The following is a 19,063-nucleotide window of genomic DNA, read 5'->3' as shown; positions in this document are numbered from 1 at the left end:
ACTGAAAAACTACAAAAAAGTTTTTTTGCTGTAGTTTTTTGTCAATAGGCCTAATTGTTTAGTAGGCTACATGAACGTCAATTTTAGTCTGTTGTTGTATTCTAGCAATAAATAACGAAATTGTAGTTGATAAACAAAGTTTCTAAACTACTGAAAAACTACAAAACAAGCTCTTTTTTGTAGTTTTATGTTAAGCAAACATCTACATCAACGATTGGCTACATAAAACTATCTGTACATAACAACGTTGTTTTCTAGTCTTACAAAAAAGTTTTTTTGCTGTAGTTTTTTGTCAATAGGAACCCTGAACAAGTGTATGAAAATGTTTAAGAGAGGCTAAACTACTGAAAAACTACAAAAAAGTTTTTTTGCTGTAGTTTTTTGTCAATAGGCGTTTAATAATTGTTAAGTAGGCTACAACTGCAGTTTCTAAACCATGAACAAGTATTCTAGCAATAAATAACGTAACTGCAGTTTCTAAACAAGTGTAAAACATGTTCAAGAGAGGCTAAACTACTGAAAAACCACAAAACATTTTTTATTGTAGTTGTTTATTAAGTACACGTACATTTCCATTTTAGTCACTGTATTTTAGCAATAAATAACGTAACTGCATTTCAAACCATTGACTAAATATGTTGAGCAGAGACTAAACTAACTGAAAACTGCAAGCTTTCTTAGCAAAACCCTGAACAAGTGTAAAATATGTTCAAGAGAGGCTAAAATCTGAAAAACCACAACTTTTTTAATTGTAGTTTTTTTGTTAATAATTGTTAAGTACACGGCTACATAAACTTCCATTTTCAGTCTATTGTTTTTAGCAATAAATAAACCCTAAATTAGTCTACTGAAAACATGCTCAAGAGAGGCTAAACTACTGAAAAACCACAAAACATTTTTTATTGTAGTTGTTAGTAATTGTTAAGTACACGGCTACATAAACTTCCATTTTAGTCTACTGTATTTTAGCAATAAATAATGTAACTGCAGTTTCTAAACACTGAACAAGACTAAAATATGTTGAAGAGAGACTAAACAACACAAAAAAAACAAAACAAAACAATCCTTTCATAACATTCTAAAAACCCAAAAAAAGAAAAAAATCATCAACAAAAGATAAAAAACTACTGAAAAACCACAAAACATTTTTTATTGTAGTTTTTTTGTTAGTAATTAAGTACACGGCTACATAAACGTCCATTTCAGTCTATTGTATTTTAGCAATAAATAACGTAACTGCAGTTTCTAAACCCTGAACAAGAGTAAAACATGCTCAAGAGAGACTAAACTACTGGAAAACTACAAAAATATGTTTTTGGTTGTTATTTATTGTTGTTATGGTAGGTTCATTTAGCGGTTAGCTCCTTTTTTTTAGTTAGTTGTTTGTTTAACAAGAAAACACCATTAGTAACAAACGTCTAAACCACATTAGACTGCAGTCCTTAAATGCAGAACGAGTAAGTTGTCTTCATGACATTCTAAACGACGTCTGAAGCATGTTTTTGTTGTGAATGCGCTCTGGCTCTAAACGGACCACCCAGACACCATGAGGCCTCCACGTGACGCTGCTCAGCGAGATAAAACCGTTTAATGACGAGTTTAGCATTCCCACACTAACTACCCCGTGATTGCGCGGAGTGTTGAGTTTTAGCAGTGAGAGTCCTGGAGTAGGTGCGTTCCTGGAAGAGCGTAATGGTTCCCACATGGGCCGCTCCACGCGGGACGCTGCTCTTGTGTTACCGCGGACTTACAGGAAGTCTTGCTTTAATAGTTGGGCTGATTAGTCGTTTCCAGGGGCGACGAGAGTCATTAGACTGGCTATTAATGCGTTCTAAGGTTTATTAGTGTCATTATTTGCACATTTGCTTGATTGATGCAATGGTGGTTGTTGTAGTGAGATTTTATTTTGTTAATTGCTCATTGTTAGTGTTAGTGCTGTGATCAAACCTCGATGTATTAAAGTCGAGTGTGTGTAACAAGCTACAGCGTTTGATTCCTCAAAAAAAGAGAAGCACAGTTTCCACCATAAATAGCCAAAAAATCGTACATTAACATGTTTGTGAGGTTTTTATGAGGCAATAAAGATGGGTACTGACACATTTCACAAATGGATTCAATTCTGTATATAATCTGTGTATATATGTGTGTGTATTTTTTAATTTTCAAAATATATAAAATTTTTATTGTATAAAATATAAAATACTATAAAAATATATTTATATATATATTTATATATACTTAAATAAAATTCTAAAAATTCATTATAATGTATAAAATATATATTATTGCAAAAAGTTGTATATAAATATATATATGTGTGTGTGTGTAAATATAAATAAAATAAAGTACATTTTTCTTATTTATTTATTTTTGCAAAAAAAGTCCAAACTGTTCAGTTGCTGTTTATGTTTAGATATAATAATCTAGCAGCTTCTAGAAGTGCACGTATTTACCAAAATTGACTTCTTTAGTTTAGTTTAATTTTTTTTCTAGCAGCAAAACCATTTGTTGATTCATATTAAATTCATATTTAAAGAAACAAATCATGAAATTTATGGTGATCATTGCATGAAAGCACGCTACAAATATTCTTAAAATAAATTTGTTCTAACACTAAATAGACAAAATACACAATCGATCTTGGGATTGAAGAAGCGATAGTGGTTTGTTAAAATAAAGATCGATTAATGAATATTAGTCACGTGATTTCTTTCCAGAAGATATATAGATATTCAAAGTCAAGTGAGATCATTCCCATCTACTGCCGTCGACGTCATTATTTTAGAGTTATAATTTGCTTTTCACGCTTCATTTAGTCGGACGATAGCTTGCGTCTAGACAAATGCGTTTCGCCACCGCGCAGGAATGCTCAATGTGAAAGAGATTACTTGTGTTAGGATGATGGGAATCTCCCGGAGAGGCGGGGCTCCTTGAGCTGTCAATCAACCGAAGACACGCCCCATCCTCTGCAGGGACTGGAAATAAGGCCACAGAAATAATTTATGAGACCGTTTTAGCCCAAGAGTTTAAATACCAGATCACACGATGTGTTTCAAGTGCACGGGAATCGCAAATGCGAAGATTATATGATGTTTTCCTTGTAAGTGAACTTAAATCAGAGCTAAAGAGGAATTTTGTGCTTCGAGCGGAACGCTGCTCCTCCCTCTCTCTCTCTCTCTCTCTCTCTCTCCCTCTCTCTCTCTCTCTCTCCGCCTGCCTCTCTCTCTCTCTCTCTCTCTCTCCCCCGTTCACTCGCGCTGTGGTTGTCAGGGGGCGAGCTCCTAGCTGCCGCTCTCTGATTGGCTGTGTAACCCGAGCCCCGAGCTTCTGATTGGTTGCCGGGTAACAAGCCCCCGTGTTTGCGTTGCGGGCGTTCCCCCCCCCGACAGGAAGCTGCTGATGTGATGGAATCTACAGGATGTTTCAAAGGGAACATGAGGGTGACGGGATACAGCATGTCTGACCCCATTCACGAATTCCTCGTGCTGCTTTTCCTCTTTCTTTCCATCTGTTTTTCAGCTTTCATAGTTTGTTTCCCTTAGAGACACGGTTTGGGCTTCTTTAAAAAGAAAAAGATTAGCATGGTAATGATAGTTTGCGGATTACCACAATCGTGGTGAGCGTCCAGAATACCATATTTATTACAGTTAAATAAATGTTAAATGTTTCTGCTGTAAAACGTGAGCTCTGCTTTAAAGAGTGTAAGAAACGTTAAAAATATTTGTCTTTTTTTTGGAGGACAGTTATGTGATTTATTTCAAATAAATAAATAATTTAAAGAAATATATATTTTGTTTTTGTCTCTTGACAGAATCAGTATATGTATATGTATATATATATATATATATATATATATATATATATATATATATATAAACATATAATACATATTTTTTCACTTTCAGTTTTTGATGACAGCAAAAAATATTAAATCAAAATCTATATAAAATGTATTTATTTGTAGAATTTTTTTTTCAAATATATAAATAATTTGAATAAGTACATTTATTTAAAGATGTAATAAATTCAAATAAATAAATAATTTATTTAAATAAATATGTATTTAAGTAAATACATAGTTTTGTCACTTGTTTTTGATGATAGAAAATATAAATATATTTTTTAATTTATAGAATTATTTAATCTATTTGAATTATTTTTATTATTTAAGAAAAAATTTACAATTTAAATAAATACAATTTTATTTAAATAAATATTTTTTGTCTATTTTTTTGATGAAAGAACAATATTTAATTGTGCAGTTATTTTAAAGTAAAATAAATATGTAAATAATTTAAATGCTTTAAAAAGTTAAATTAATATTTTAAAAAATATATTAATTAATACAATAAACCAAATGTATAATTAACAACATTTACGAAATAATTTAATTGATTCGTATGTTTTTTGAGCGGTTTTACCGTGGTGTTCTTTGAAGACTCTTGCAGTATTATGATATATACGTATAAGGGAATGTAAATGTCTAAGTATTATAGTACTAGTATAAGGGAGTGTTCATGTTCACTGCGTAGTAGATTCTTATCAGTACAAATAACTTCAGAGCTCCTGTTGTCAGAGATATGAAAGCAAACCTACAGGAAGAACCGATGGCATGAACTTTACCCCAAATACTGAGCTGTCCACCGCTGACGCCGCACACATTCACATTACAGCATGACCAAAGGCTTCAGGGACCATTTTAGCATGTGTTTATTCCTCTGAAACGCACTTATAATTTTATTCAAGGTTTCTTGCACCAAAAACATTCATGGTTTAGGTTTTATAAGCATTTTCCACCCCCATCTGTACAATTAAACTGTTCTTGGTTTCCAGTGAAAAATATAAACAGCCACAAAGATCGATTATCTCAGAAGTATAACTGCATAAAACCTGCTTTCAGAGAATATTATCTGTTATTTAGATATTTTCTGCCCCTTTGGCAAATAGTGTTTTTCCCCCGAAATTAAATGTTGTTAGATTCATGAAATTTATGCAAAACGGGAAAATAATCTGCAACTGGGATCAGAAAAATATTGTTACAAATATAATAAATTATTATTATTATTGTATTTGTTTCTTGTTTTGAACCATTAAACTGCCAGTTTAGTGAAAAAAAAAAAATTTTTAGAACGTTATTTTATTATTTATATAGTTGTTTTAAATGCTGCTGTACCTTTAAGACACATGCAAAATGAATATAAATATGTAAAATATTTACTCTTAAAGATTGATTTTTATCTAAGAAGAAAAAATATTTTCAGAGAATATTATCTTGAATTTATTTAGATTTTCTATCCCATCAGCAAATTATCTTTTAAAGAATAAATCTAAAATTTATACTTTTTAAATTTTTATTTATTTATGCATATTTATTTTATTTTTATTTTATGTGGTTGTTTCTTCTTTAAACCTTTAATCTAAACTATATATATATATATATATATATATATATATATATATATATATATATATACCACACACACACACACACACACACACACACACACACACACACATTAACTGGTGTGACTGCAAAAAAACAATTATGAGAAGAAAAATAGAAAGAATTCAGTTTACAATTTTATTTAGTATTTTAATCTAGTTGTTTCTTGTTTTAAACCATTAATCAAATAGGTTTAAATAGGTTTTTCCTCTTTTTTTCAAAACAACTTTTTTAATTTATTATAATTATTATCATCATGTAGTTGTTTCTGGTTGAAGTGCTGCTGTACCTTTAAGATGCATATCCAAGTAAATATGAATATGTAAATGAGCTTCGCATGCATAAGTAAGTTCTCAGAGGATGCAGGTTAACAGTTTTCGAGTGTGATGTTAAAAGAGATGTTTCTCCAGACACACTGTGTTCTATCTCCGTCTCTCTGGCCTGTGTTTCCGCCGGCGCTGGCAGCGGCTCCAGGTCGTCCTTGAGTTCGAGAGTGTCTTCATTAGCGCCAGAACCGCTCTCTCTCCTTTCGACAGGTCTGCTATCAGTTCACTCACTCCACTTCAAACTCATCAAACCCACTAATACCCCTCTTACTCTTCTCCATTTTAGACACATAACACAAAAAAAACTAAATTTGGTACGAAGGGTTGTGACAGGGCCGGCAGGATGTTGGGGGGAGTGCATCACAGCTCTCTCTCCACTACCATGACTGTTTGGCAAGCATCGTGCTTAAAATGGCTGCCCACTGCTCACTGTGTGCTGCTCTCGTTAAATGCGCTATTTTAGACACAGAAAACCAAATGAAATGAAGAAATTACACAATTACATCTATAAATAAATTCATCTGCTGCTGTGTTGCTATTTTAGACACAGAACACTAAATGAATTGCAGAACGTGCCTGATTTCCTCTGAAAATCAGTTCATTAGTCAGTTATGTTTATAATGAGTGATATATGTGTGATTTCAGTAATTAGTGCCTTTACACTGCAAAACATATCTGATCTAGACACCCTTAAATATTGATTCTACTTTTGTTTTCAGAGAATATCATCTTGGAATTTTTTTTTTTTTCTTAGCCTGTTGGCGAAGTGTGTTTTAAAGAATAAACCCTGTTAATGAATATATTTTACATTTTTATTTCATATGGTTTATTTTGTTTCTTAATTATCTTATGATTATTTCCTGATTATTATTAGATAATGGTTAATATTTAATTTATACTTATCAATTTTAATTAGCGCTGTCAAATGATTAATCACATCCAAAATAAAAGTTTTTGTTTACATAATATATATGTGTGTACTGTGTATATTTATGACATATATATACACATAAATACACACACATGCATGTATATATTTAAGAAAAAAAATGTTTATATATTAAATATATTAAATATATTTATATATAATATAAACTAAATGAATATAAATATATGCATGTAAATATTTTCTAAATAGTATACATTTATTTATATATATATAAAATGTGGGATTTATGTTATTAAGTTTGTATTTTTGGCATTACATTAAGTTCTTTAAACAAAAATGGAATTTCTCAATTTGATTTTGGGATAAAATAAGATGTTTTTTTGTGGGATCGTTGTTCCTCATTTCAATTCATTCACGATAAGTTTCCACAAATGTGCTAAAGATGAAATTCTATCATATTTTCTAGCAACACTTTGCTTTTATTAGGTTAGATTCAGCTGGAGTTATTCGATGGAATCACGGCGGGAGCTTTTCTTTGGCTCGAGTGTGTTCAGGGTTCAGTGCTGGGACCGCTGCGTTTGTGAGACGCGTGTTATTCTGCAGTGATTCTGAAGTGATTTTATCACCACTGGATTGAATTAGAGGCTCTCGATTAAATCAAAAGAGACTGGTCTCAGATCCAGAGAGAAATCGGCATGTGAAGCAGGTGTTCAGATGGGAAGATGTTTGTCATCTTGTGGCATTTGTTTGTTTTTTGTGCTGCAAACGAAAGCAGCTCTATTTGCCAGAAACCTGCAGTGGCTTGTTTTCATATTTCAGCTGGTGGACTGTTCATATCACAATCGTAATGAGCCTAATTTAAAAAAGTATTCAGTATTTAGACCGCTCAGATTTATGTATTTGAATTGCATGCATTTATTATACAGCTTTAACTTTATTGACATATTGAAAAATAAATAAAATAAAAATGTTAAAATAATATAATATGAAAGAAGAGGTTTACAAATATGATAATTTAAATAAAACTATTACAAATATAACTATAATGCAAAATAAATAAATGGTGATTATTTAAATATAAAATATACAAATAATATAATATAAAAATAAAAATATTATTATTTAAATAAAATGATTAAAACAACAAAAAAAGAAAAAAATATAAAAATTAGAAGCAATTATTATTAATTAAAAAAAATTAAGTAAATAAAAATGTTTTCATTCAAGTAAAGTTAAAAATCTAAAAAATATATATAAAAAATTTAAAATGTTATTTAAATTAAATGATTAAAAATGTAAAAATAATATCATATAAGGATAATAAAAATTATTATTTGAATAAAATTCAATAGATGAAAAAGTGAAAGTGACGTGGAATACAGTGAAGTATGGTGACCCGTACTCAGAATTCATGCTCTGCATTTAACCCGTCCAAAGTGCGTGCACACACACACACACACACACACACACACACACACACACACACCCGGAGCAGTGGGCATCATTTATGCTGCGGCGCCCAGGGAGCAGTTGGGGGTTTGGTGCCTTGCTCAACGGTACTGCCGGCCCGAGACTCGAACCCACAACCTTAGGGTTAGGAGTCAAACTCTCTAACCACTAGGCCACGACTTCCCAATCCAATAGTAATTATTTTTTGAGTGCAGAAATCTGATTTATTAATGAATGACTGACCAATATGCATCGCATTAAGTTTATTCATTAGTCCAAATGCATGGAAATATTTAACGTAATTCAAATGCATAAATCTTAAATTCAGGACTAAATGTTTTTAAGAGTCTTTCATAACATGCAGTGCTGTTTTTGCACTGATGTCATTCATTTGTTATGAATCATCTAAGTTTTTAATCACTTGTATTACTCAGAAAGATGCATTCTTTGTGGTCAGCGGAGACAGTTTCTGCAGAAGTGGGCGGATGGATGTCGTCTGCTGTTTTATGGATCGAAAGCTTGAAGAGAAAAATCCATGTCTGTTAAATGATGGAGCCGCTCGAACCGCAGGAGTTTAAGAGCTCGTAAACAGACCGATAGAGAGGAAAACAAAACGGGGTAATACCGCGGTACTTGATTGAAGCCGGTCAAACCGGTTGAGCAGGTCTGAGTTGTGTTTGTCATCAGTAAAGGTCAAGCACAGGATCAGAGGTCACGCCTGAAAGGCTTTTAGTCAATATTGTGCTGATAAACCGAGTGTGTTTTTACTGTAATGCATTTGATATCATTTAGTGCACTAATGGATGATTTATCCTGTTTGAAGGTCATGAGGTGTTTTTGAATAATTTTCAGTAAATTATACACAGAGCACAAGCCGTGACATTTATTTATTTATTTATCTATTCTGATTTTTTTTTTAATGATTCCAAAGCCCTTTCTGCTCACAGAGTCTGCATTTATTTGATCAAAAATACAGTAAAAATTTTGAAATATTATTACAATTTCAAACAGCTGTTTTCTATGTGAATCTCTGTTAAAATGTAATTTATTTCTGTGATGCGCAGCTGAATTTTCAGCATCATTACTCCAGTCTTCAGTGTCACATGATCTTCAGAAATCATTCTAATATGATGATTTGCTGCTCGAGAAACATTTCTGATTATTATCAATGTTGAAAACAGTTGTGCTGCACAATATTTTTGTGGAAACCGTAATGCATTTTATTGTTCAGGATTCACAGATAATAATAATAATAATTTTATTTTATATAGCGCCTTTCTGCAAACTCAAACTCAGATGAATAGAAAGTTCAAAAGAGCAGCATTTATTTGAAATAGTAATCTTTTGTTGCACAAAAAAAAATAAATTTCAACAGACCCATTCCTTCAAAAATAAATACAGTTTTACAGACCCCTTTCTTAAAGCTTTCATTATCGCAAATGATTTCGTCGATTACATAATCCTACAATTATATCATCTGCGATTATGAACGCATAGGTTTTCAGAGAACTACGGCTCTGTGTAGTAAATGCTGCTCCAAAGTAAAGCAGGTGATGGAGATTTACTACTAATCACAGACCCGGCTTTACTGACTAAATCGTGATTAATTGCGTCCGATTAATTGTGCAGCCCTAGTGTCGTTTTATTAGACTATTGCTGCACATTTCTTTGTGAAATTGAAATATATATATATTTTTATATACGTATAAAAATGAATGAATGTAGCATTTAATGCTTGACATCGCAGAAAAAAATAAGATTTTACCACATCACTTAATGGACTTCATCTCATCATCTTGTGTTTGATTTAGCTGAAATTACATTAAATACAGAGAGGACATGAAGCGTCTTAAAATACATCCTCTTGCAGAGTTTGATGATCTGTGCCGTTCTTCTCTGCTCGGAGAGCTGATGTTCTTGGGTCAGTGTGAGCCTGTATTTAGCGCGGAGTAAATTGAGTTCTTGCAGGCTGACGGGGATGTTGAAGTGGAGCGGCTGCAGACGTAATTTGAAGGCATCAGGACGGGACGCTCTGTTCGTGGCTTGAGTGCTAAAGTCACGCTCACACTCACCCAAACAGCGTCTGTTATAGCAGCTCACAAATATAAATGCACCGTGAGAACATATTTGGCCATATTAACAGCCACCGACAGTAGAAAGCATCGGGATCCAGTGTAGCTGGTTGGTAAAAAGTGGGTGTTTCCTAAATAAATGACGGCCTCGATGATGTCACCAGGAAAGGCAAGTCGTCTGCAGTGAATTGCACTGATGATGAACTCACAGTAAAACCACGAGCTGTGTCAAGAAACATCTTTTTAATTAACTAAAAAAATTATTTATTTAAAAGCAGCGCAGCAAAATATGTAAATGTGTACATAAAATTAGTTGCATTGCTTTTAATTAAATTATTGTTATAAATACATTTTCTCTATTATGTATTTTGATTAATATTTATGAATTTAATTGAATATTATATATGCAGTAAAATGCAAGTATTGATATAAAATATATATATATCATTCTAATATTCTGATTTATTATGAGTGTTGGAAAACAGTTCTGCTGTCTAATATATTTGATGAATAAAAGGTTAAAAAGAACTGCATTTATTCAAAATTTAAAAAATTCTAATAATATATATTCTAATCATATATTTTCTTTACTATCACTTTTTATCAATTTAACACATCCTTGCTGAATAAAAGTATTGATTTTATTTAAAAAAAAGAAAGAAAAAAAGTACTGACCCCAAATTACTGACCAGTAGTGTATATTGTTATTACACAATATTTATATTTTAAAAACATAGCTTCTTTTTTTTTTTTTTTTTTACTTTTTATTCATCAAAGTATCCTAAAAAAGTATCACATGTTCTGAAAAAATATTAAAGCAGCAGAAACTGTTTCCAACTTTGATAATGAATCATCATATTAGAATGATTTCTAAAGGATCATGTGATAATGATCCTAAAAATTCAGCTTTGCATCACAGAAATAAATGATAATTTAAAGTATAATACATTTAAAAACAATTATTTTAAATTGTAATAATATATCACAATATTACTGTTTTTTCTGTATTTTTGATCAAATAAATGCAGGCTTGATGAGCAGAAGACACTTCTTTCAAAAACATTAAAAATAGTAATGTTTCCAAACTTTTGGTCTGTACTGTATGTTAAGCATATATTGTATGTATTATTTATATTAATTTAATTTATACAATTTATTATATATAAAACAACTGTTTTTTAATTTTCTATATAAATATATATATATATAAAATTTGTTGCGCTGCTTTAATTTCAATGCAATATATATATATTAACAAGCATGCATTATATTTATTATTTATATTAATTTATAATTTAATATATAGAATTTAGTATATACTGTATAAAGCAATTAATACGGTAATTAAAATGAATTTAATATATTAATATGAATGTGAACTATGCATGCATACAGTTCAATAATATATTAAAATGTAATATTTGTTGCACTGCTTTTAATTGAGTTAAATTCCTGACCAGTGTTCAGTCTGGTTGTATTCAGTGTGAGTTCTGTGTAGTCGACGGAGTGATGATTTTAGGGTTTTCTGCTGCTGTTTATTTAAGGTGAAGATCTTAAACATGAGCTGCTCTTCACAGAATCACATCTTTCTCTTCTTCCGTTCTTCCTCTCTTTTCCTCCTACATAATCACTATTTTTTTTCTTCCGTGTCTTAACGTTCAGTGGTAAAAACATCAATTAGTGGAGCGGGGAATGGGTTGCCGTGACAACGGAGGCTGTTTGCCAAGGACGGTACAGTCGTCACTTCAGTCCTTCGTGCAGATAAATCTTTCACAGTAATCAGCTCTGAATGATCAGGGAAACTCGTGCTAGAAGTAAGTTGAGTGTTTTAAGAGCTGCTGGCCTTCATGTGTTTCCGATGAAGCTGCTGTGTTTTCTGACTCACGTGTGTTTGCTATCAGACCGTAGCAACAGTAACCGAGGGGGGCGGAGCTTGCCAGTATCTGCACTTACTGCAACGTAACAAATCAGCACGGTTTCATTTTTAAATCGTATTTTTTTGTTCGTATGTTGTTGTTGATGTCATTTACTTTCAGCTCGTTTTCCAGATTATATTTACAAACGGTTTTCTTTTGTTTTCAACCACAAGGAAATGTACAACAAGCTGGAAATGACACGGATGTAATGTACAGTAAATTCATTTACTTCATATTAATTGAATGCATCATATTTGTTTTAATTGTTAATTAATTTGAATTGTTATATCATCATCAAAGGCTACATTCATGACAAAAAACCTCTCTCTATCTAGATAAAGTTTTTTGTATTTCTTTATTTTGCTATATATTTAATGTATGTAATATGAAAAATAGTATGTAGAGAATAAAAATATAAATATAATTTTATTAATTTATTTTATTTTTGTTTCTTAAACAAATCATATAACTAATCAATGTTTAAACAAATTATATTTTTAGATTATAATTGTTTTTGCCATGAGTGTTTCATGACAAATAATATAATTCTTTATATTAAAATATCAAATATAAATATATAAGCATATATATAATTACATTTTATGTACTTATAATAACAATATAATTATAGCAAAAATATTAAATTTTTTGTCATTAGTATATCTATATGTTTTTATATTTATATATAGTGTGTGTGTATATATATAGACACAAAAACATAAAAAAATAATATCTACAATAAATACATATACACTTGAAATATATTTACATAAATTTATATTTTTAAAAATATATTAAATTATATAAAAAATATTATAAACACACAAATAATCTTACACAAACTTAAGACACAAAAATATAAACACTTGATGCCTGAAACACATTTAAAAATATATTTTGCAATATACTTTCTATTTTCAGTTTCAAAATGTATCTCATTGAGCTTCACATATGAAGAGTTTATTTGCATAAACTATATATATTTTTTTAAAATCGTGTTTTTTGTTACCGTGTTTTATTGTGTTAACTAGCTGTATTATTATTATTATTATTATTATTATTATTATTATTTTTAAACAAAATAACCCAACATTACAGTTTAACACATATTCATATATAATTAAACACAAAATTCAACAAAGAAAAAAAATAAAAATTAAAACATATAAACACATAAAAAACATATTTTAAATAATAAAATATTATTTCAAAATTTGATTAACTAATAATATTTTATATTAAATATTATTAAATATTTAGGCTATGTTTTTTTTTTACTTTTATGTTATATGTTTGGTCCAAGTGATTCTGTATTTGCCACATGTAAACATTTTCACATTCTTTACTTGCATTAAAAAAAAAAAAAAAAAAAAATAATATATAATATATATATATAATATCTATATATATAATATATATATATTATATATATAATATATTTTATATATATATATATATTATATATATAATATTGATTCAATATTTAAACACTGTTCTTTACAGTAACTCTGATCTTAAATAAATAATATAATAATATAAATCTGTTGTTATTGTTGTTGTGGAGCTGTTTTCGGGTGATTTTTCCGTCAGCTCTCGTCTCAGTCGGACCGAAGCCTGTGAATGAATCTCGTTTGTTTTCTCACACCTCTAATGAGTCGTGTTGGATCTGGTTTCCTGCTCCTGGAGAGGATCGAGACCTCACAGAGAGCCGGAGTCTGATTGCTGTTGTTGGTGATCAGCATGAATCAGAGACTGATATTTAGTGATGAACAGGTGAAGCCAGACTCGTGTCTGAAGACGGGGTCAGTAGGGTTAAGTGCCACATAAATGCTAAGTCTTTTATTTGAATCTTTTAAAATCATAATTATGTTTATTTAAATCATATTATTTTATTTTATTTATTTTTTCCTATTTTATTTTGTTATTTGATATCATCTTGTATTGAAAATACTGCTAGTTTTAAAACTTTTAATTTTCTTATTTTATTTGTTTTAATATTTCCCCTTTTTTTATAATTGTTTTTTCTTGATCTTATCTTTGTCTTATTTATTTTTATATTATCTTTCAGTTGTATTGAAAATACTTGCAGTTGTATATTTAATCTTATTTAATCTTATTTTATTTTGTTCATCATTTTTCTTCTAGTTTATATAATTAGATTTATATATATATATATTTTTTTTTTTTTTTTTTTTTTCTTCTTATTTTATCTTGTAAAATGTATTGAAAATTCTGACAGTTCTTAAATAAATGCATTTTTTTTTCTTATTTTATTTAGTTTCATACTTTGTCTTCTATTTATTATTTAAAAAAAATATTATTTAATGCATCGAAAATAAGGTTTTATTTTATTTTTCTTCTTTTATCATATAATATATATATATTATATATATATATATATATGCACAATATATAGATATATATATATTATATATAATATAAATAAAAAAATAATTATTATAAAATAAAACAAATTATTTTATTTTTCTTTTATTTATCATGTTTATATTGTTTTATTTTTCTTTTATTTGTCATGTGTTTATATATATTTATATATATATAATAAAAAATATATACATTATATAAATAAAACAAATTATTTTATTTTTGTTTTACTTGTCATGTTTATATATATATATATATATTATAAATAAAACATTATTATATTTGTCATGTTTTATATATATTATATCTTCTTTTATCATTTTATTTTTTTGATCTTTTTATGTCTTTTATTATTCTTTTATTATCTTTTTTATTTTTATTATAATAAACTATCATATATATTATATTTGTACTACCACTGTTTTTCTGTGTGGTGGAGTGTTGTTGTTTGTAAGATTATTGTTGGATCACTGCTCCGGTTCTCCTCTGATTCAAGCTTCTAAACCTGAGCTGGTTTTCCTGCACGTCCCGTCCGCAGCAGATGTTTCTGAGATGTGTGGTTGTGTAATGTTATCCCGTCGTGGTATTTGGACAGACTCTCTGGGCGTCCGTCTGAAGCTCTGATGTTACACATGCGCACTGATGATCTGTTTATTCCTCTCAGATGCTCAGTTTGAGTCGAACTGAAGGCGTTTTCATTCAGTCCTGTGCTCTTATGTAATTCACAGCAACTGTTTGCACACTTAAAGTCAACACGAGGGCAATATTGACTCTGTCTCGACTCTAACTTCACTATTTACTCAGTTCAGGCTTAATTCATGTTTCTGCTCACAAGCAATTTGTCAGAGTCTTAATATTTTTGGTGCAAATTAGATTAAGAACCAAACTAGAGCAGAGGTCGGATGGGTTTATATGGTTGCTTGTGCAGATTTATATTATTATTATTATTATTATTATTATTTTTGTGGTCTTATTTAAGTTTATATTAATAATAAAACTCAATAAAAACATGATGATTTAAAAAAAAAAAAACAGTTATCTGTTTTTGCAAATAAACTTTTCATGTATATATATATGTGTGTGTGTGTGTGCGTGTGTGTGCGTGTGTGTGTGTGTGCGTGTGTGTGTGTGTGCGTATGTGTGTGTGCGTGTGTGTGTTTAATATGAGAAAAGATAACCTTTTTGATTGGAGTAAATGATAAATTATTTTGAAGCGAACTACTGATTTAATTTCAGCTTCACTTTCCTCATAATATTTGTGCATAATTAATTTATATGTACATTTGTAGTTAAGCATTCATGCATTTGTTATTATTTGTTATTATTATTGTTGGATTAATGAAGTAATCCATTTTTTTAGGTCACTATTGAAGTTAAATTAGATTTTCAGTGTTATTCTTCTCACATAAACAAACTCCACTGTGGAAAGATAATTATTATTATTTTTTATTAGCATTTTTTCCAAACCTCAGGTGTAGTTCATTGCATTATTACAGTTGCATTAGTACAGTCTTATTTTTGTGTAATATTTTTAATATATGTTTTTTCCCAAAATAATATGAATTTTGATTTTAATAGTTAATTATTTCTTACTGTTTTTTTTTATTTAAATTGTCCTATAGTTTTACTTATTTTATAATATATATATATATATATATATATATATATATATATATATATATATATATTTATATATCTTGCATTTTTATTTTTTATTTCTTTAAACTATTGGTCTAAATTATTATTTTTTTTTTTTCATAATTTGTATTTTCTAGAATCTTGTTTTTTCATTGAAGATACTGGCATTTTTAAAGTTTGCATTTATTTTTTTTTTCAGTATTTTTATTGTATTGTATTATATTTATCCTGTATTATTTACTTGTAGTATTATTATTATTATTATTTCAGTCAAAATATTTTTTGGCCTAATTATGCAGCTCTACAAAAATCACAGATATTTAAAATAAATAAATTGTCATCCCAATTTTGATCAAAAATACTAATTCTAAACAGAACAGAGAAGCTCTCCGGACTGTGCAGCTTTGATATGTGACGCTCTGCAGGGACTCTCAGAGATATGTGGGTGTGTTTTAGGGTCTGAAGCTGTACGTTCATCTGTTGTTCTGTGCTATTTTTATTTGCTGGCGTACAGTGTGTTCCTTCACCTGGGTTAAAGTTCACGCGGCGTCCAGCGCAGCCGAACACATGCTGCTGCTTTGATTTTGTCCTGCGGTGTTTGTGAACGCTCGTCTGTTGTTTTCTGTAATCAGGTTTGGTAGCGTGCCGAACATCTGCGCCGCTCGTAACTGTGTTTGTGCAGAAGCTTGTCCTTGACTTGTTCACCGTTTGTTCTGATCTGAAGCTGGATTTGAGTTCACATACTTGCACACTGCTCCTGTTCTTTCTGCTAAATAGTGTGCTATACTGAGATTTTCTCCCTCGCAGGCCACGCCTCTCCATTAGAAGCCACACCCCTCACACACAAGCCCCGCCCCTCACACATTACATCATCAGCTTCATTCAGAGTAGGGCACTAGAATTTAATCTAAGTATATAAAGTATTTTAAAATGTAATCATTAATGTAATATTTTTTATTTTAGAATTAATAAGATTAAAAAAAATTATGTAAATTAAACCTCGTGTAAAATATATTCATTGATAATAATAATAATAGTAATAATAATAATAATTATATGCATAGATAGATTTTTATGTTTTAAACAAGTCTATAGTTTTTGTGATTGTTTATTTATTTATTTATTTTTTATTTCCAAGTAAAGAAATATTTTTCTATGCTTTTAATTTCAGCTTTATTTAACTCTAATAACTTGCTGAAGTCCATTTTTGAAGCCTGGATTCAGTCTGTGTTTCCTGCATTCTGGAAATCTCCCTACTAAAGGAAGTGCGCACTCCGTTTGTCACACTAAGATGCACTGAAGTGTCCTCAGAAGTGAGTTATGTCTTCTGCTGCCCAGGTAGGGAGTGTTTCTGCACAGTTCTGCTGGTGGTTTGGATAATAATCCGCGGAGCTGACCGTGTTTCAGCAGAGAGGCCCCGCCTGCAGCTCTTCCCTCCCTAAACGGGCCCCTCTGTCTGGATTTAGGGCCCCCCGTTCCTCTGCGTCTCCCGCCTGCCAGCTACGAGCCTTTTCTTTTCCTAGCCAGCGCTAAAAGCGAGGTCTAAAGTTCAGCGTTCCTGAGGTGCAGCTCTGGGTGGAGCTCCACATTTGGAAAGCGATTCTTGTTTTTTTTCCCGGAGCGGAGCTGCAGTTTTTCAGCGCTCGCTGCGAGTCTTCGGTGGCGTGGGAGAGGATTCTGGACGGATCTGATCCGGGATCAGCGCTGAGGCGTGACGCTGGTGAACGCCGCTGCGTTCGGCTGTTTGCAGCACACATCTGAGCTTTCCAGAATGGTCAGTGCTGTTTCTGATCCACAGCTGTTGTGTGATTCCAGAACAGACGCTTCGGTTGTTGTAGGTTTAGCTTTTGCAGGCACTTGCTTTTCTTCATTAAAAATTAAGAACATAGTAACTTGCTGAATCAAGGATGAGCGCGCTGAGATACTGAGAAATCTCAGAATAGATTTTGTGTGATGTTTTTGCTCACAGAGGCTGCATTTATGCCATTTAAAGTACAGTGAAAAAAGTGAAAATATTATTATTATTTAAAATAACTGTTTTCTATGTGAATATATGTTAAAGTTTAATTTATTTCTGTGATGTGCAGCTGTATTTTCAGCATCATTACTCCAGTCTTCAGTGTCACATGATAAAAAAAAAACAAAAAGTAACAATATTCTTTCAAAAAAAAATTCTTTTCTTTTTAACTATTTTTTTTTTTTTTTTAAGAAATTAATACTTTTATTCAGCGATATGGTTTAAAAGTGATAGTAAAGACTTATATTGTTTCTGTTTTTAATAACTGCTGTTCTTTTTAACTTTTTATTCATCAAATGTGGATCATGTGACACTGAAGACTGGAATAATGATGCTGAAAAATTCAACTTTGATCGCAGAAATAAATTACAGTTTAACACATATTCACACAGAAAACAGCTTTTTAAAAATCTAATAATATTTCACAATATTGCTGTTTTTTCTGTATTTTTGATCAAATAAATACAGCCTTGATGAGCAGAAGAGACTCCATTAGAAACATCTAGAGTCTTACCGATCCCACACTTTTGAACGGTAGTGTATATCTGTTTATATTCTGGTTTCCAGATGTTTAATTTGTACCTGGAAAAGTGTGTATTGATTTTAAGGTTCATGATGACAATACATTTCTTCATGAGCTTCACCGTACAGCACTGAATGATGATAACGACACTGTGCCGATTCTGATGATCATTTACCTGCAACGAAAAACAGCTGCACAGATGGATTTCTGTAAATAATCAGCATCATAACAAACCAAACACACTCCCTCCTCCCCCCCCCCCCCACACACAAAAAAAAAAAAAAAAAAAAAACACACACACACACACACACACACACACACACACACACACACACACACACACACACGTTCACATGCACAACAGCATCACATGTGTGTGTTTGTGCACGCTGATATATATTCAAG

General features: G+C 30.6%; 1 protein-coding gene across 2 annotated transcripts in view; it reads left to right on the top strand.

The window, feature by feature from the left end:
* Positions 1 to 19,063, top strand: part of vdra (vitamin D receptor a) — a 42,430-nt gene that overhangs the window by 4,696 nt on the left and 18,671 nt on the right. Inside the window, exon 1 of one of the 2 annotated variants that reach the window (XM_042750245.1) lies at positions 17,339 to 17,892. The exons of the other annotated variant lie outside the window; for it this stretch is intronic. The gene's annotated coding sequence lies outside the window, so the exon portion shown is untranslated. Of the gene's footprint in view, positions 1 to 17,338; positions 17,893 to 19,063 lie in introns of those variants that run through there. 2 annotated transcript variants of the gene reach the window in all.

This window comes from Cyprinus carpio, chromosome B23, assembly GCF_018340385.1.
Source record: "Cyprinus carpio isolate SPL01 chromosome B23, ASM1834038v1, whole genome shotgun sequence".
Classification (NCBI taxonomy): Eukaryota; Metazoa; Chordata; class Actinopteri; order Cypriniformes; family Cyprinidae; genus Cyprinus; species Cyprinus carpio.
This window is presented reverse-complemented; position numbering and strand designations above follow the sequence as displayed.